General features: G+C 53.5%; 1 long non-coding RNA gene across 1 annotated transcript; it reads right to left on the reverse strand.

Moving 5' to 3' along the window:
* Positions 1 to 795: 795 nt before the first annotated feature.
* Positions 796 to 13,811, reverse strand: LOC134520088 (uncharacterized). The gene is made up of 7 exons (XR_010072358.1): positions 13,715 to 13,811; positions 11,832 to 11,981; positions 10,893 to 10,982; positions 8,742 to 8,933; positions 8,076 to 8,223; positions 7,380 to 7,591; positions 796 to 5,791 (listed from the first exon to the last, which is right to left on the reverse strand). It is a non-coding gene; the product is annotated as an uncharacterized LOC134520088 (long non-coding RNA).
* Positions 13,812 to 14,554: the final 743 nt, after the last annotated feature.

Raw genomic sequence — 14,554 nt, forward strand, 5'->3', positions numbered from 1 at the left:
AAACTCTTTACCATGGAAAAATGTCTGTACTTACAGGCATTTGCTGTGATCTGAATATCCATGAGCTCAGCCTGCTTCTCTGGCCGATTTACTTCACCAGCTAAAATACATCTCCCTTCCCGACTTCCCATCGGCTGGAGAAGGGAAAGCAAGCTGTATTTGCCCTTACGCTGAGCACTACACCCCAAATAGCCCGGGAGCATTGGCGAGGCTGTCGGACACCAACCCCATTCCCCCAAAACATAGACTGGGATGGCACAACATAGAATGTGTTGGGTTGGAAGGGACCTCTAAAGGGCATCTAGTCCAACCCACCTGCAGAAGCATCTTTAACTAGATCAGGACATCTTTAGGACAACTAGAAAGGACATCTTCAACTAGATCAGGTTGCTCAGAGCCTCATCCAGCCTGGCCTTGAATGTCTCCAGGGACGGGGCCTCCACCACCTCTCTGGGCAACCTGGGCCAGTGTCTCACCACCCTCAGTGTAAAGAACTTCTTCCTAATGTCTCATCTAAACCCACCCTGCTCTAGTTTCAAACCATTGCCCCTCATCCTGTCACTACATGCCCTTGCAAACAGCCCCTCCCCAGCTTTCTTGTAGGCCCCCTTCAGGTACTGGAAGAGCACATGTAAGAGCACAAAGCAAAAGATTTCTTGCATGGAAAGGAAAAGAAAAAGCAACACTTCTTGCACCAGTGACTGGAAAATGCTTGGAGAGAAAAACTTGTATTTTTATTTTTTAGATGGTTTATGTAGGTCCCCTGGTAACTGTGCAGTGATGGAGAGCGTTGGTGTGACCCAAGTGCCAAGGACATGGTGCAAATATTGCATGAGCCGAAGGCAGAAGGTCCCTCCACTCTTACCTTTGCACATCTCTGGTATATGCCCCGCTCCCCCTCCCTGCTGCTGTGACTGGCTCTTTGAGCTAACTCTCTGTCACCTTCCTACCAGGCCAAGGATAGCACAGAGGGTTTGCTTCTTGTCCTCCCACACCGGCCATGAAACCTGCCTGGCACAGCCGCCCTGTTCAGGAAGGCTGGGCACGCTGAAAGAGAGCTGTTTGCAAACAAACACCACCAATTTCCTCATCTCCCCGTGATTTATCTGCTGAAGGAAAAGCTAAGCTTAGCCTTGACGTCCTGCTTTTTATTCTACTTGGTTTTCCAGCCAGGCGAGCCGGGGCCCGAGGAGTTCAATGAGTGCAGCCGAGGTCAGGTCACAAATCAGGGCTCAGTCAGCCCGGGCAGCCGGGAGCCTCCCGGCCGGAGGCTCCTCCAAGTGATTTATTTTTCATCTGCTGTTTCCTTATTTTTACTGCATGTGCTGGAGTTCCTCATTAATTCCAAAGAGCTTATCTCCATGCTGGAGTGTCAGTCGTGGCCCTGCAGGGCGGGCTGGTCCCTGCTGCGCACCTTGCCGTGGGGCTGGAGGATGCCCAGGGTCTCCAAGCAATGGAGGTGCCTTTGCTCTTCCGACTACCACCCATAAGCAGCCAGACACTGAGGAAAGAGCTGTTTTTTCCCTTTGCATTGCCCAAAAGTCCCCAGCATCACCCCAGAGCCAGCTTTTTGGCTCAGTCAGACCATGTCCCTCCCCGGCTCTCAGGGAGCAGCCGCAGCTTTGGTGTTTCAATCCTCCCACTTGTTCATTGGAATATTGGGATGGGATGGCTGCTGATGGGCTCATGGGTTTTTCGTCCCTCCAGCAGCAAGCACCAGGTTGGGCTGATGCCATTGCAAGGAGGTGAGCAGCCAAAAGCCCAAAGGGGATGGAGAGAAGCCCCAGGGTCTTTGCCTTGGCCATTGCACAGCCCGAGCCTTCATTTTGCCCACCCTTGCCTCCAGGCAGGCTTCTTTTGAAAAGGTTCACCTTTGGGACAGCTCTGACTATGCGCTAACACCTAACAACCAGGAGCAGCAGTTCGTAGCACTGCATTGCTCCAAGCGCAGCTTCACCACAGCCTTTGCATGGGAACACAGTTAATTTTAGCTCATCCGAACGTGCAGCGTGGTTGCACAGCCAAGATCAGCTGCAGTTAAAGAGATCGTGGTGAAGGGGCTCAATTTCTTAACACTTTTCAATATTCATCATCCTCAAGTCCACCTAACAAGGAGCTTTGTGTGCGCCCCCTCAAAGACGTTCTCCAGACTCGAAGATGGACATGAAGAAGATGGTGTCTTGACAAGCAAGACCTGAGCAAACTGGAGGTCCACATTTAGCTGAGTGTTGGTCCATACCCAGTGCTGCTTGCTGCGGCTGAGCCCAACATCTGAGGGGGGTTATTCTCCGTGCCCACACAAACACCCCCAGCCGGGTCAGGACGAGCAGCGGGGTTGCCTCACTCCCTCCTTGTGCAAACCCAGGGCGTCTGGCAAAGCTTGTATTGGTTCTTGAATGCGCCTTTCCTTGTGATATCTGCTCCGGGGTGGCACTGAAGTGCCCCACAGCATCGCCAAAAAGTGCAGAGCGCCCGCTTTGCTGGATGAGCCAAAAGCCTGGTGGCACAGGTATCTAGCACAGCCTGGGCTGTGACAAATGGCACGCCCTGGTCACCAAACCCACAGGGCTCCAGCCCCAAAGACAACCAAGATATTGTAAGGCGGTTTAAAGATTTCTTTTTCCAGTTGCCAGGCTTGCAGGGACTGACGGCCGGGTGAACTTGCCCCCTCTTCAGGCAGAAGAGTTTAAGACCTTCTCCCCGGTCCCATTCCCCCAGATGGGGTGGTCTGGGTACGCTACCCTGCTGTCAAACACAATTCGAGGTGTGGGAGGCAGGGTTTCTATTTGCTGTGCAAAAACGCTGTCACTGCAGCGAGGAGCCACCAAGGCCCCCTGGAAGCGCTGGTACCAATGGGTGATGCTCAAAGCGAGACCAGTGCGGCTTTATCCGGGGTTACTCTGACCTACAGCGGCCATGGCTGGAGCCCTTGAAGTTGTAACTCGATTCTGCAGCCCTATAAATATGACCAGGGCACCCTATAAATATGAGCAGTGCAAAACAGTAACAGTAACTGCAGAAACAGTCGTCTAATCTGGTTAAATATAATGACTATAATCCGGCAGATTAGCTGAGCGCCGCCGGGGAGTCACGGGGACCCCAGGAGGAGTCTCTGCCCAGTGCTGGCTGCACAGCGGGTGAGGAGGAACGCCAGCCAGCTCGTCGCTGATGTGAAAGCACACCGAGGACGAATATTTTTTGCAGCAGTGAAGACGGCGTGCGGCCATGCAAGGGTCCAGTTCCTAGAGAGGTTCATGAGGAATTCGCTGCCCTTTTGGGTCAGCTCCATGTTGCAGCGCAGAAGTTGCTCTGTATCTGTTAGGAGCACGGCCCATGTCTGGGTGTCATTGGAGACTGTCCTCTCTCTGAAGCCACCGTGCCCTACCACATTACCAGTCAGAAGCTCGTTAGCTGCCTGGGAGCTGGACAAAATGCTCAGCTGGTGCCTCCCTGGCACGATCCACCCATCCCACATTGGGAAGCTGTTTCTTCCCTTTACGTGACCCGCTTAAGCATGGATTCCTACACCAGTGATCAGATGACAACAGGAGGGGGACAAAGGGGTTGTAAACAGACATTTCAAAGCCTCACGACTTTTCTACAAGAAACAGGAGGCTTGTAGCCACAGGCAGAGCGAAGCAGCAGAAGAGACCCCTCCAAGAGCAGCTGTTTGCCATCCAGAATTGTCCCTCTGTCACTTATCTCCCTTTAAGATCCTTGCTTGCCCCTTTCTGCTGGGTTAGCTGGTGCTAAGGCTTCAACAGCCTGCAAGGAGGTATCACCCTTCATCTGAGATGAACCGACCCTAAGACATCACAGCCCTGTAACACTGACATAGAGCAGAATCACAAAATGGCAGGGGTTGGAAGGGACCTCTGGAGATCATCCAGTCCAACCCCCCTGCCAGAGCAGGGTCACCCAGAGCAGGTGGCACAGGAACACGTCCAGGTGGGTTTGGAATGTCTCCAGAGACGGAGACTCCACCACCTCTCTGGGCAGCCTGTGCCAGGGCTCTGCCACCCTCAAAGGAAAGAAGTTCCTCCTCATGTGCCTCCTCCTCATTGCTCCTCCTCAGATCAATCTGATTTAGGGCGTAGGAGATGACTGTTCTGCCCATGGCCTCCTTCTCCCCTTATAGCTCAATTTTCTTCTCCTTATTGCCCACCTTGACAGCATCAGCAGGCAGGAACCGGCCACGGCTGATATTGCCTTGCTGTGGTTTTTGTATCAGAGACAAACTTCACGAGGAATTGCTCTGCAGAGCAATAGGAAGGTACGTGTTCTACGGAGGCTGAGCACCCAGGCTTTCTTAGTGTGCAAGCACGGGCAGGTGAGCTTGAGTACCAGTGCCTGAAGGCCCACGCTCTGACTTGCATTGACTGTTTGGGAGCTTTGAGTCTTCTTTTGGTGGGGCTGAGAGTGGAGATCAGTGAAAGGGACCTGGACCAGAGCAAGGCTCTAATACATCATGCGTCCTGGTGGGGATCACAGGACCATCTGCTTGGAGCTAATGTCGGTGAGGAACAAGGGGGAGCGTGTCATCTTCTTCTCCAATGGCTGGAGAAGACCCATCTGGAGGTTGTCAGTGGGGTCCCACGTTGCAGGGTGCTCCCCAGCCTCCCCCAGGCATTGCCCATTGGCAAGAGGTCTGGGCACAACTGACAATGAATGGGGACCAGGGGGATGCAGGGGCTTTGCCATACCTACCTGTATAGGTACCCGCATGCTTCCAGGGAGGAGGAGCACATGGGGAAGAGCCGTAGGCCATGGACATTTCTCAGTTGCAGCACACACCACATTTCCCCTTTTTTACTACTGTAGGAAACTTCATTCAGAAGAAAATATTAAAGCACATTGCCCGGCCAGCTCTGCAGAATGCAGAAAACAAGCAGGACGGACGGGAGCCACAGGGAGGAGGGGACAGACCAGAGGAGAACCTCAGTCCAGGCAGAACAGTGCAAGGGCTGGGGAGAAACTCTCTGCATGCCGTTTACCAGAGTCATCTTTGCGGTCCTGGAAACAAGCACTGGATCCTGGAAACACTCCTGGAAGAGAGGCTGTACCATGAATTTTGAATGTAAGGCAACCCTGAAGAGGTAATAAATATGTTTGCACGCACATCCACACATCAACCTTCTCACCTCTCCCCGCTTTGACACCCAGACATGGTACCCGACCTTTGGGATACATCCTGGCCCATTACCAGAGGCCCCACTGGAGACCTGTCCAACATGTCATTCCCGAAGTTCACCCTCCCGTTGATCTCATTTTCCTCTCTGATCCTCCTGCCCTGCCCTGGTTGGCTCATGTCTGAGCGTCCAGGGCAAAAGATGGTGTTCAGGAGGGCATGGGAATCATGGGGCCGACAGCAGTAATTTATAGCTCATCCCGCAGTGGTTCTGAGTTCAGGCGGGTGGCTGGAAGGGCAGTTTAATGAAGTGCAAAGGAATGGGCAGCATGAGATTCTAAAGCTGGAACAAATACCAGCCTACCACTAAATAATTTCCTCCTGGCTGGACATGTCCTGCAGTCTCTAAATCCATTCTTCCAAAAGACTTAATAAATCCCCTGCTTTCCCCAAACCCATTCTTCCTGTTCTCTATGGAAGGTGAGTCCATCCCCGCCACATCCTCCACACGCCACAGCAAATAGATGGGAGCTGGTCCCAGGGTCATCCTGGTGGGTCCGTCATGCTGGTAGCCAAGGAGGAGCAGGGAGCGATGCCCCGGGAAGGTCACTGCAGCAAGGCGCAGGGATCGAGATGCGAAGAGCCGCTCGTCTGGCTTCTGAGCTGCTTTGCAAGAGAAGTGGGATGGAGATGAGAAGGTGGTGCAATGAAGGCGCTGCAGATGCCACACGTACCTTTGATCCCATCTTGCTTTCAGTTCCCGGAGGCAAATTGTCTGACAGACACTGATGGGATTCCCCTCTGACGATCACCTTCTCCCGATCCTGCTTAGCCCATAAATTGGACTTGATGTCATAGCTGTGGACAGTAGTTTCCAGGCCAATGGGGCAGAGACTACATCCTTATTCCAACCTTTCTTTGTGCCCGCATTGGAAGGAAAGAAATGGGAGCAGGTCCTTTCCCCATGTGCACTGAACATGGGAGGGTGGTGGCCTCAGTGATGCTCCTTAAAAGCCTGGGGAAACCGGAGGCCCTTTGGAGCGGGCACCGGGGGTGACAGTGGCAGCAGGCAGGGCTCAACACCGGCAGCACTGCTCCCGCTGCTCGCTCCTTGCTGCTGCCTTGCTTTATGCCTTGAATGGATTTCAAAGCTCTTGGCACCACCTCTGAAGAGCCACAAAGACCTGGCCCTGGAAGAGGGCTGCGGAGAGAAAAGCAGATGCTCTATCACTCCTCTTTGTTGGAGGATGGCTGGGAAGAGGAGGCCCAGGAAATGAGGGTGTATTTCATGTTGACGTTGCTATTTGGTGCGATGCCAGAGTATTCGGCAGTGGGGGAGGAGGGGAAGACTATCTTTGCTCCAGAGAAAACTGAGTCGCTCCGCCAGGGAGATCTCTCAGATTTGAAAACTGACGGGAAGGTCGCCCTTGACAGCCCGGACTGGCATGGTGCGCCCTGCTGCAGGGTCGCCTGCCCCGTGGTAGGTACAGCTCAAATCACCAGCAGTGGGGGGAATTACCATAACCCCAGGCCATGCTGCAGCCAGCGCCCCCCTGAACATGTTTTCACTCCCAGAACCCCGATGCAAAGCTGGGTATCCCCCCACCTTGCCCACTCCCTGCCAGACCTTTCCCACCCACCCAGCACAAAAGGCTGAGCTCCAGCCCAGCCAGCCCCTATCCCGGTTGTCTCATCCCGGGCTGCCGTGCAGGGAGGGACCCTCATCCTACTGCTAAGCCCATCCCTATCCCTAACCTGAACCTGAGCTCGGGAGGGAATGAAAAACCCCCTCTCCCTTTTTTTCTTGGACTTGGACAAAACCAGCTAATTTCCTACCACTGCAGCTCTTGCAACATCCTCTATGAAAGCCAGCTCTCGAGCTGGTACTTTGGCAGATGTTTTCTACAGCAAGCTGTAGACCATGAGGTTATCCTATACCGTGATGTGATATAGGTATTGTGCCTGCATCCTACTTCTCAGTCAAGCCTGAGAATGAGTGTGGAGGTGGCCGGGAGAACCAGTTTGCCCAGTGAATACTGTAAATAGTCCAAGGGCAACCAGCACCTGCCCTCTCCCTCTCTGCACCCATGGGTGAACCGAGCAGTCTGTTTGCTGGATGAACGTCTATCCTGCCTACCAGAAATCTACCAGAAGACTGTATCTGTCCTCCACCTGTCTGACACCAGCCATCCTCCCAGCTCTGCTTTCCGACCTGTCCTCGCCGGTGGGGCCCTGGCTGCTCTTCCATTACCTTGCAGGGATCTTGTCCATGGGTGTAATTCAAAAGGTCTGTCAGGGTTAAAGCTTGGGGCTTTGAAACTTCCAGCATTCCTCCTCTAGTTGTGTGCTGGAAGTGTGCAGAGTCAGGAATCGATGCGTTCCGTCGTCATCCATGCAAGGTGTGTGCTTTTCAGGCCGGATACTGTTTGTCCTGATATAGTTCAGTGGAGCCAGTGAGAAGGGCTGAGAAACAGATGAGGGAAGCAGGGCACAGGAGAAAAAGACCACAAAGTAATTTTAAGAAATAACACCCATTTATTTATCTGTATCCCTCGCCAGTGCTGCCCGCCCCATCCCTGCAGAGGGAAGATCCCGCATGGCTGAGCTGGTCCCACTCATGCCCCTCTGGAGCTGTAATTCATGGCGTTCCCCGCAGGCAGATGCAGCGCGGTCCCTGCCCAGCTCCGGCAGCTGGTGCGGGAGAGCTGCCAAGGGACGTCCAGAGCTGCTCTGCGCCTCCGGGCTCCGGCTTTCCTCACCCTGCGCAAACAGTTTGTGCAAGAAGCCCCAGGCTCAGCCTCTCCCTGGGGTGGAGCACCACCAGCATGCACAGGGACACGCCGCCGTCCCCGGCCTCCCCCTGCCGCCCCACAAAGACTGGCACAATTTAGCCTGCTGTTCCCCGGGATGTCTGCGGCCCCACACGCGCTCCGTTCCTGAAGTTTACCCAACGGTGCAGCCCAACGCACCAGCTTGCAACGGTCGCCGCTTTCTCCCCAGCCGTTTAGAGCTCCTGGAGCCAGCAGGATGTTTGTCCCATCTTCCCATCAGTCCTTCAGGGAGACCGTAGAGCCCCTTCCAGTCCCTAAAGGGGGCTACAGGAGAGATGAGGAGGGACTCTGGATCAGGGAGTGTAATGACAGGACGAGGGGTAACAGCTTCAAACTGAAGGAGGGTAGATTTAGATTGGATATCAGGAAGAAATTCTTTCCTGTGAGGGTGGTGAGGCACTGGAACAGGTTGCCCAGAGAAGCTGTGGCTGCCCCATCCCTGGAGGTGTTCAAGGCCAGGCTGGATGGGGCTTTGAGCAGCCTGGTCTGGTGGGAGGTGTCCCTGCCCAGGGCAGGGGGGTGGAACTAGATGATCTTTAAGGTCCCTTCCAACCCGAACCGTTTTATAATTCTGTGATTCAATGCTGTGGCACGACACCCAGAATGACCAGGGGAGCGTGACACTCCTCTGGAGGCGGCTGCAAAATGCTGGGATGTCAGGACAATCCCATCTGGCTGGTAGTATTGCTGGCAGTGATTTCCCCACAAGACATAAGCTGTGTGGTTACCTGTTGCTTTCCACCCGTAGCAACAAGGCCTCTACCTTCAAATCCTCAACTTACTGAGATCCCATAAGGATTTGGTTGCATTAAGCCACTAATGCACCTTCCTGGGCCAAGGCTTCGGCAGGATGCAAATCAGCGGAGCATCCCTGCCATCGATGCAGCAGAGCTCCTCTGATTCTGTGGAAGAGCGGCTGTGAGTCGGCCTCCATCTCTCAGCGGGCACTTCTGCATCTCCGCACAACTGTGCGTCTGAGGAGGCAACATGGGACACGTTATCCTGGTCAACGTGGGACACATCATCCTGCTGGCCCTGGCTCCAAACACCCACACTTTACATCAGGGATGGGCATCGGATGTACCATTGGATATGCCTCTGGACTCAAAGCGTGGCTCACAACCTTGGTAAGCTCATTCTGAGGTGCTGCCCCACAAATACACCAGAAGAGACCAAAACGTGTTTATTACTTTGCACCCGGTAATCATCAGTTCATGCTCCGTGGCTGCTAAACCCATGGGACCTGCAAAAAGGCCCTGATGCAGGGAAGAGGCACAGGGACCGACAGCTCCCCTCCTCCAGTTAAATCCCCCGAAACCCGGCATGTTCGGTGTTTTCATCCCTGAACCTACCCCAGCAGCTTCCTGGGGAGGTTCGGAGGGCAGAAGGCTGGAGCCCAACCGGTGGCCACCATCAATCACCCTCCAGCACTCCAGGACCCCTGGATTCACACCAGCCCAGCCTCCCGGTCCGCAAACACAGCAGCTGCTGCAAGCACAGAGTCAGAGACGAGGAAAAACAGCAAAGGCGGGGGGCGAGGGGGGGTTGGAACCCACCCTCGGAGCAGGCAGGAAAGGCTGAAAAGATCTGTTTGGACCTGGGGAGGATGAAGCCCTGCTTTCCTTGCTCTGCCACCCCCTCCTTTCTCCTTTGTCCCACCCCCAAAAAAACCCGCTGATCTGCCTGCGATTAAAAACAAGGCTTCCTTGAGCTGAAATGAAATCCCTTTTTTTTTTTTTTTTCTTTTTTTTTTTTTTCAGGGGGGAAGGCGGGGTAGGCTGCGTTCCTAGGAAAGCATGGGGGCTGCCTCCAAGCTCCGACCCACGCCTCCCCTCCGGCCCTGAATTAAAAAACAAGCGGCTCGGGACGAAGAAGCATTGGAGAAGGGAAAAAACATGCCGTTCCCTGCAAACTCCACCAGCTCCTGCCCTTCGCATCTCAGCAGCGGAGGGGCCCTGGCCTGTTGGCAGCGTGCGGATTGGCCAAGGGGGTGGGAAAAGGAGCCCAGTTTGGTGTTACTGGGCAGACTTGGGAGATTTTGGGGGGATGGAAGGAGGGGGGGGGACACCAACACACGCGCCTGCGTCGGGAAGGGAGCATGCACAGGGCTTGTTTTGTGATGCTGGATTCCAGTTCGCCTCCGCCGGCGCGCTGGGACACGGCGTCAGCTGCTTTCTGTCGCACGCTGCTATTTGGGAGACAGCAATGGGGGGCGGGGGGGGAACGACGACACGGGGATAGTGGGGGTAGAGGGGGTCCTCTGGCACTTGGGTTACACGGTGGCTGCCTGAATGTCCCCATTGTGCTGCCGGGGAGGGAGCAGGAAGCGCTGCCATCGCCCCTCTGCAAACCTTGGCACCTCCCCGGCACCCTGCCAGGACGGAGCTGGGGGGACACCCCGGGAGCGGGGCAGGGCTTGTGCCCCCAGGGGGATATTTGGAGGGAGGGAGGGGGAAATAGCGGGGGGGAAAAAAAGAGGGGGAAAAAAAAAACCCAACCCACCAGGGTTTGGAAGTAGAAAACGTCTCTGTGCAGAAAGGGGATTGAAAGGAAAGGAGAAAACGCAGCCAACCCCTTTGTCTGCTACACTCGGGCATTAAAAATGGCATTTTTCTCAGGGAGCGGTAAAAAAAAAAATCCCCCTGCCACTGCCCCCAAATGCTAATTTCATCCCAAAAGCTGGGTTTGCGCAGGTGGCTGACCTGAAAGGGGGCTAAACCGATCCCAGTAGGATGTTTCACCCAGCCCCGAAGCCCGTTGCTGACTAGTCCCCAGAGCCACTGTCGGAGATCTCCCCGTTTCCCAGCCCCAGACACCCAAACTGCCCCCTCTCCCTCCCAGCCGGCAGGATGGGTGCCAGGCAGGGCACCCTGGGCACCTACAGCCGTGCCGGCCACATGCAGGTGTAGCTGAGCCGAAGAGCCTGAGTTCACCTGGACGACGTCTCCTCCATCACCAGCACGGGCAGAGAAACTCCAAAGCTGCCCAGCGCTCCCACGCAGCTCGACAGCCCAAAATTAAACCTGAAAGCAGGAGACAAAACCTTAAATGGCAGCAGGAAAGGATTTTCTTTTTTCCTTTTTCCTTAAAACGTGTGAAAGCCAATTGATTTCTCCAGGCCAGAACCCAAGAGAAAAAGTAAAATCCTTTCCCAGCTCTCTGTGCCAGATGCCTGCTCCATCCTCCCGCGCGAGGGGCTAGGGTACCTCCGGACAAAGTCCGTGCTGCGCTGAAGGAAGGGTGCAGGAGTCCAGGCTGGGTGCATGAAACCAAGGAGGACTTTTTCCCCCAAAAGTTACTTTAACAATCTCAGAAAAAATAAAAGAGATTTTGGAGTAATGTTTTGAGGTGCATCTACACAGCTTCAGGGCCCCGGTGCCATGTCAAGGGGTACCACAGTCTGGTAGGACCCTTGTGTTGGACTTCAAGTGACAAGTTGTGGGGCTGGCACCCATTCAGGTTTTTACATTTCTTAGTTTTGCTTGCTCAGTAGTGTGCAAACCAGAAAATCCATCACCCCATCCTGAGCAAAGGGAATATAAACAGGCTGGCACCCTGGAAGCAAGCAGGACTTGCACCACGCAAACGACACGGGGACCCATCCTGGTTCCAGTTTCCTGGTGCTTATTACGTGACCTTTGCATTAATTAACGGGCTTTGACATTGGCAGGAGCAGACACTCATTCATTAGAGTAGCACCTGCAGTTACAGCACTGGTGGGGAACACCACATGTGAAACAACATACCCGCTTGTCCAGAGCCCAGCACATCACAGGCAAGCACATGGAGGGCAACCTCCACCTGGGGGAGACCAACCGGGGCCCACCACATCCCCCCGAGGGGGTACCTTACTCTCCAAGGACTTCACTTACCCATGCCACTGTTGTAAACACGCAGGGCTGCTGCAGGTCCACCTTGGCTACCTGGAGGAGTGAGGCAACTTCCTGGTGGCCATCAGAGAGAAGATGGGGTAGGTGACAGCAGCTTGGAGGCCAGCCTGGAAGATGCAGGCCTGGGCACCTCTGAAAGACAAGCAAAGTCCAAGACAAAAGCATTTGGAGAGCCGCACTCGTTAGAGAAGATGATGAGGTGTTTTTCACTTGTGTGATGTGAGCTCCTATTCATGGTTTCTCATTAGGACTGAAATGACCTGTGGACCTATCCCAACTTTTGGTTGGCAGTATTTGCGCTCCTATCAGCTTGCAATTGTCCATTGGGCAGGTCACTTGAGGGGAAAAAAAAAAAAAAAAAAGACCATGCAATTATAAACCAGGTCCTTCCTTGTGTTCAGCCTCAGCTCAGTGGACACTCTCCTAGGGTGATCCAAGACACTGACCTGGGCCTTCTGCCCTCTTCCCATTCCCTCCACAATCTGGCCAAGGTGGCCAAGGGATTTTAATTAAAACCTCTTTCCAACCACAGTGATGGGCATTTTGTCTGTTAATTGCAGAACAGACAGCCTCTGAGTGAAACGAATGACTGTCCGGTTGGCCAGCGTACCCTTTCCAAGCCAAGAGTTGGGAACATTAGCACCAAACACAAGAACAGTCTTTCATAGTGAAGACACATACGAAACAGGTGGTGAACGGTCGTCGTCGTCATCATCAACATCATTAGGAGGCAAAAAGGAGAACATTTTCTTCTGCTGGATAGGGGTGGAAATTGGGCTCAGAGCCTGTATTCGCTACGTTGAAAAACCAAGATGGCAGAAGGACAACCACGTCTGGCCCTCACACCTATTTCACCCTTGGAGCAACCAGAATGGTGGATTTACTTTGCACTTGCTCCACACTAACTTTTTTCTGGGAAAGGATGATCAGAGTTGTACCCACAGTTCCAGCGGAGGGCTTGGTGCCTCTTGCCCCGAGGGTTTTAAAGTCAATGGAGAGGCCTTGTCATGAGAGTCCCCTAGGCCTGCAGCTGCTTTTTGCATGGCAGCCTTCGGGCAGTGGCTCAGAGGTACTGCGCGAGATCAGTGGACAGTCTAAAGCCCTACTCTGCCACCTCCGGAAAATATGAAGTCCTATCTTATATGTTGTTGCTCCTCAAGCTCAAATACCTTGTGTTTTATACTGCCGAGCTTCCTATCTCAATCGTCATTGCTCCCGTCTTCTAGGTCATCCAGCTCTCTTTTAAAAACACCTATAACCTCCTCTATACCACTGACATCCTCCAGCTCTGCCTCATCCACACATACCAGCATTGCTCTTCTACTCTTTTGGGGTCATTCATAGAAATATGAAACAAGAAAGGCCTAAGGAACTTCAGGGGGAACCTTCCCTTCTGCCTGATGCTTCCCCTTGCAACATCAGCCATGGCCACCTCATGTATGACCCACCTTCATCCCACCTCTCCAACCACATACAGATCATTTTGCTCTTTAAAATCCATTGTAGACCTTGCAGCCTTCCCTAAGGAGTAACAATTTGGCTTCTCCGCCTGCAGCAAGGACAGGCATCCTCCGCACCAGAGGACAGGCTTTGGTGGGCACGTCAGAGATGAAAGGAAACCTTCCAGCTGTGGGATTTCTCTCTCTGAAAACAACCCGAGGCACACACGTGATGGACTTGGGCTGTGTTTGTTGATGCAGCACCCAGCTCCTACAGCGGGGAGCAGCACGCAGAAAACCAGCGCCACCCTCACCAAGGGAGAGCATTGATGTTGCTCACCGTAACAGCCCACCCAGGCTGGACACCACCCAGGTGCCAAACCCACTTCCCTCGAGCCATCCCCCCATTAGGCTGATTATAATTACCTGCCAAGCTAATTGCACCCTTTCCTTAGGGAGAAGTAAGCTCTGAGATGCTGCTCCTACAGAGCGGCAGAGATTTGACAGCATGCTGGGAAGCTCCTGGTAATGAGAGAGATATTTTTATAACCTATACTGAGTGCCTAAAGTCAAGAGAGCGGATCTAAGCACGCCAAAAGCTGTGGCGTGTATCTAAAGCATGCTGCTCATGCTCCTCACCATTAAACACCATCGTTAGCACAATTCACTGGGCAGACAGGAGAACCCCCGGCTTCTGCCTTGCTGCTCTGCGAGGGCTACAGCTTCAAACGTGACATGATTTCAAGGGGAGCATGGTTGGTTTAGCTCGCCAGAGTTTAAGCCTGGATTTGCCTACAGGGAGTAGCACAGACAAACGACACATTCTTTAGTGACGGTGCAAAAAAAAAAATTCACCTTGAAGTTAAAAAGAACCCCCCGTGCCCCCGCTCTCCATTTCTAAGCATGGCATATGCTTCAGGAAGCCATACCTTGGTCTTTCTGCCCTAAAATCACAGTCAGCTTTCCCCTGGAAAACAATACGAGTGTATTTGTAGTTGAAGGATGTTGACCAGAGGATGAAAACAAGCTGGTAAGGAAAAGTTTTCACTTTCAACTGCCACAGCTTTGCTCTTTGGAAACTTTCTCTATTTCACGTTCTCCTTTCCAGCCAATTCACATTTTTGTTTCAATCTTTACAGGCCCAGCCAGGCACTTCTGCGCGGAGCTGTTGTTAGTGTGTCATGGATAGCAACACATACCTAAGGGAAGGAGTCAACGTTTGCTGGAAACAGGCCTGGCTGAAACTCCCTTTCCCCCTCCCTCATC

This window comes from Chroicocephalus ridibundus, chromosome 8, assembly GCF_963924245.1.
Source record: "Chroicocephalus ridibundus chromosome 8, bChrRid1.1, whole genome shotgun sequence".
Classification (NCBI taxonomy): domain Eukaryota; kingdom Metazoa; phylum Chordata; class Aves; order Charadriiformes; family Laridae; genus Chroicocephalus; species Chroicocephalus ridibundus.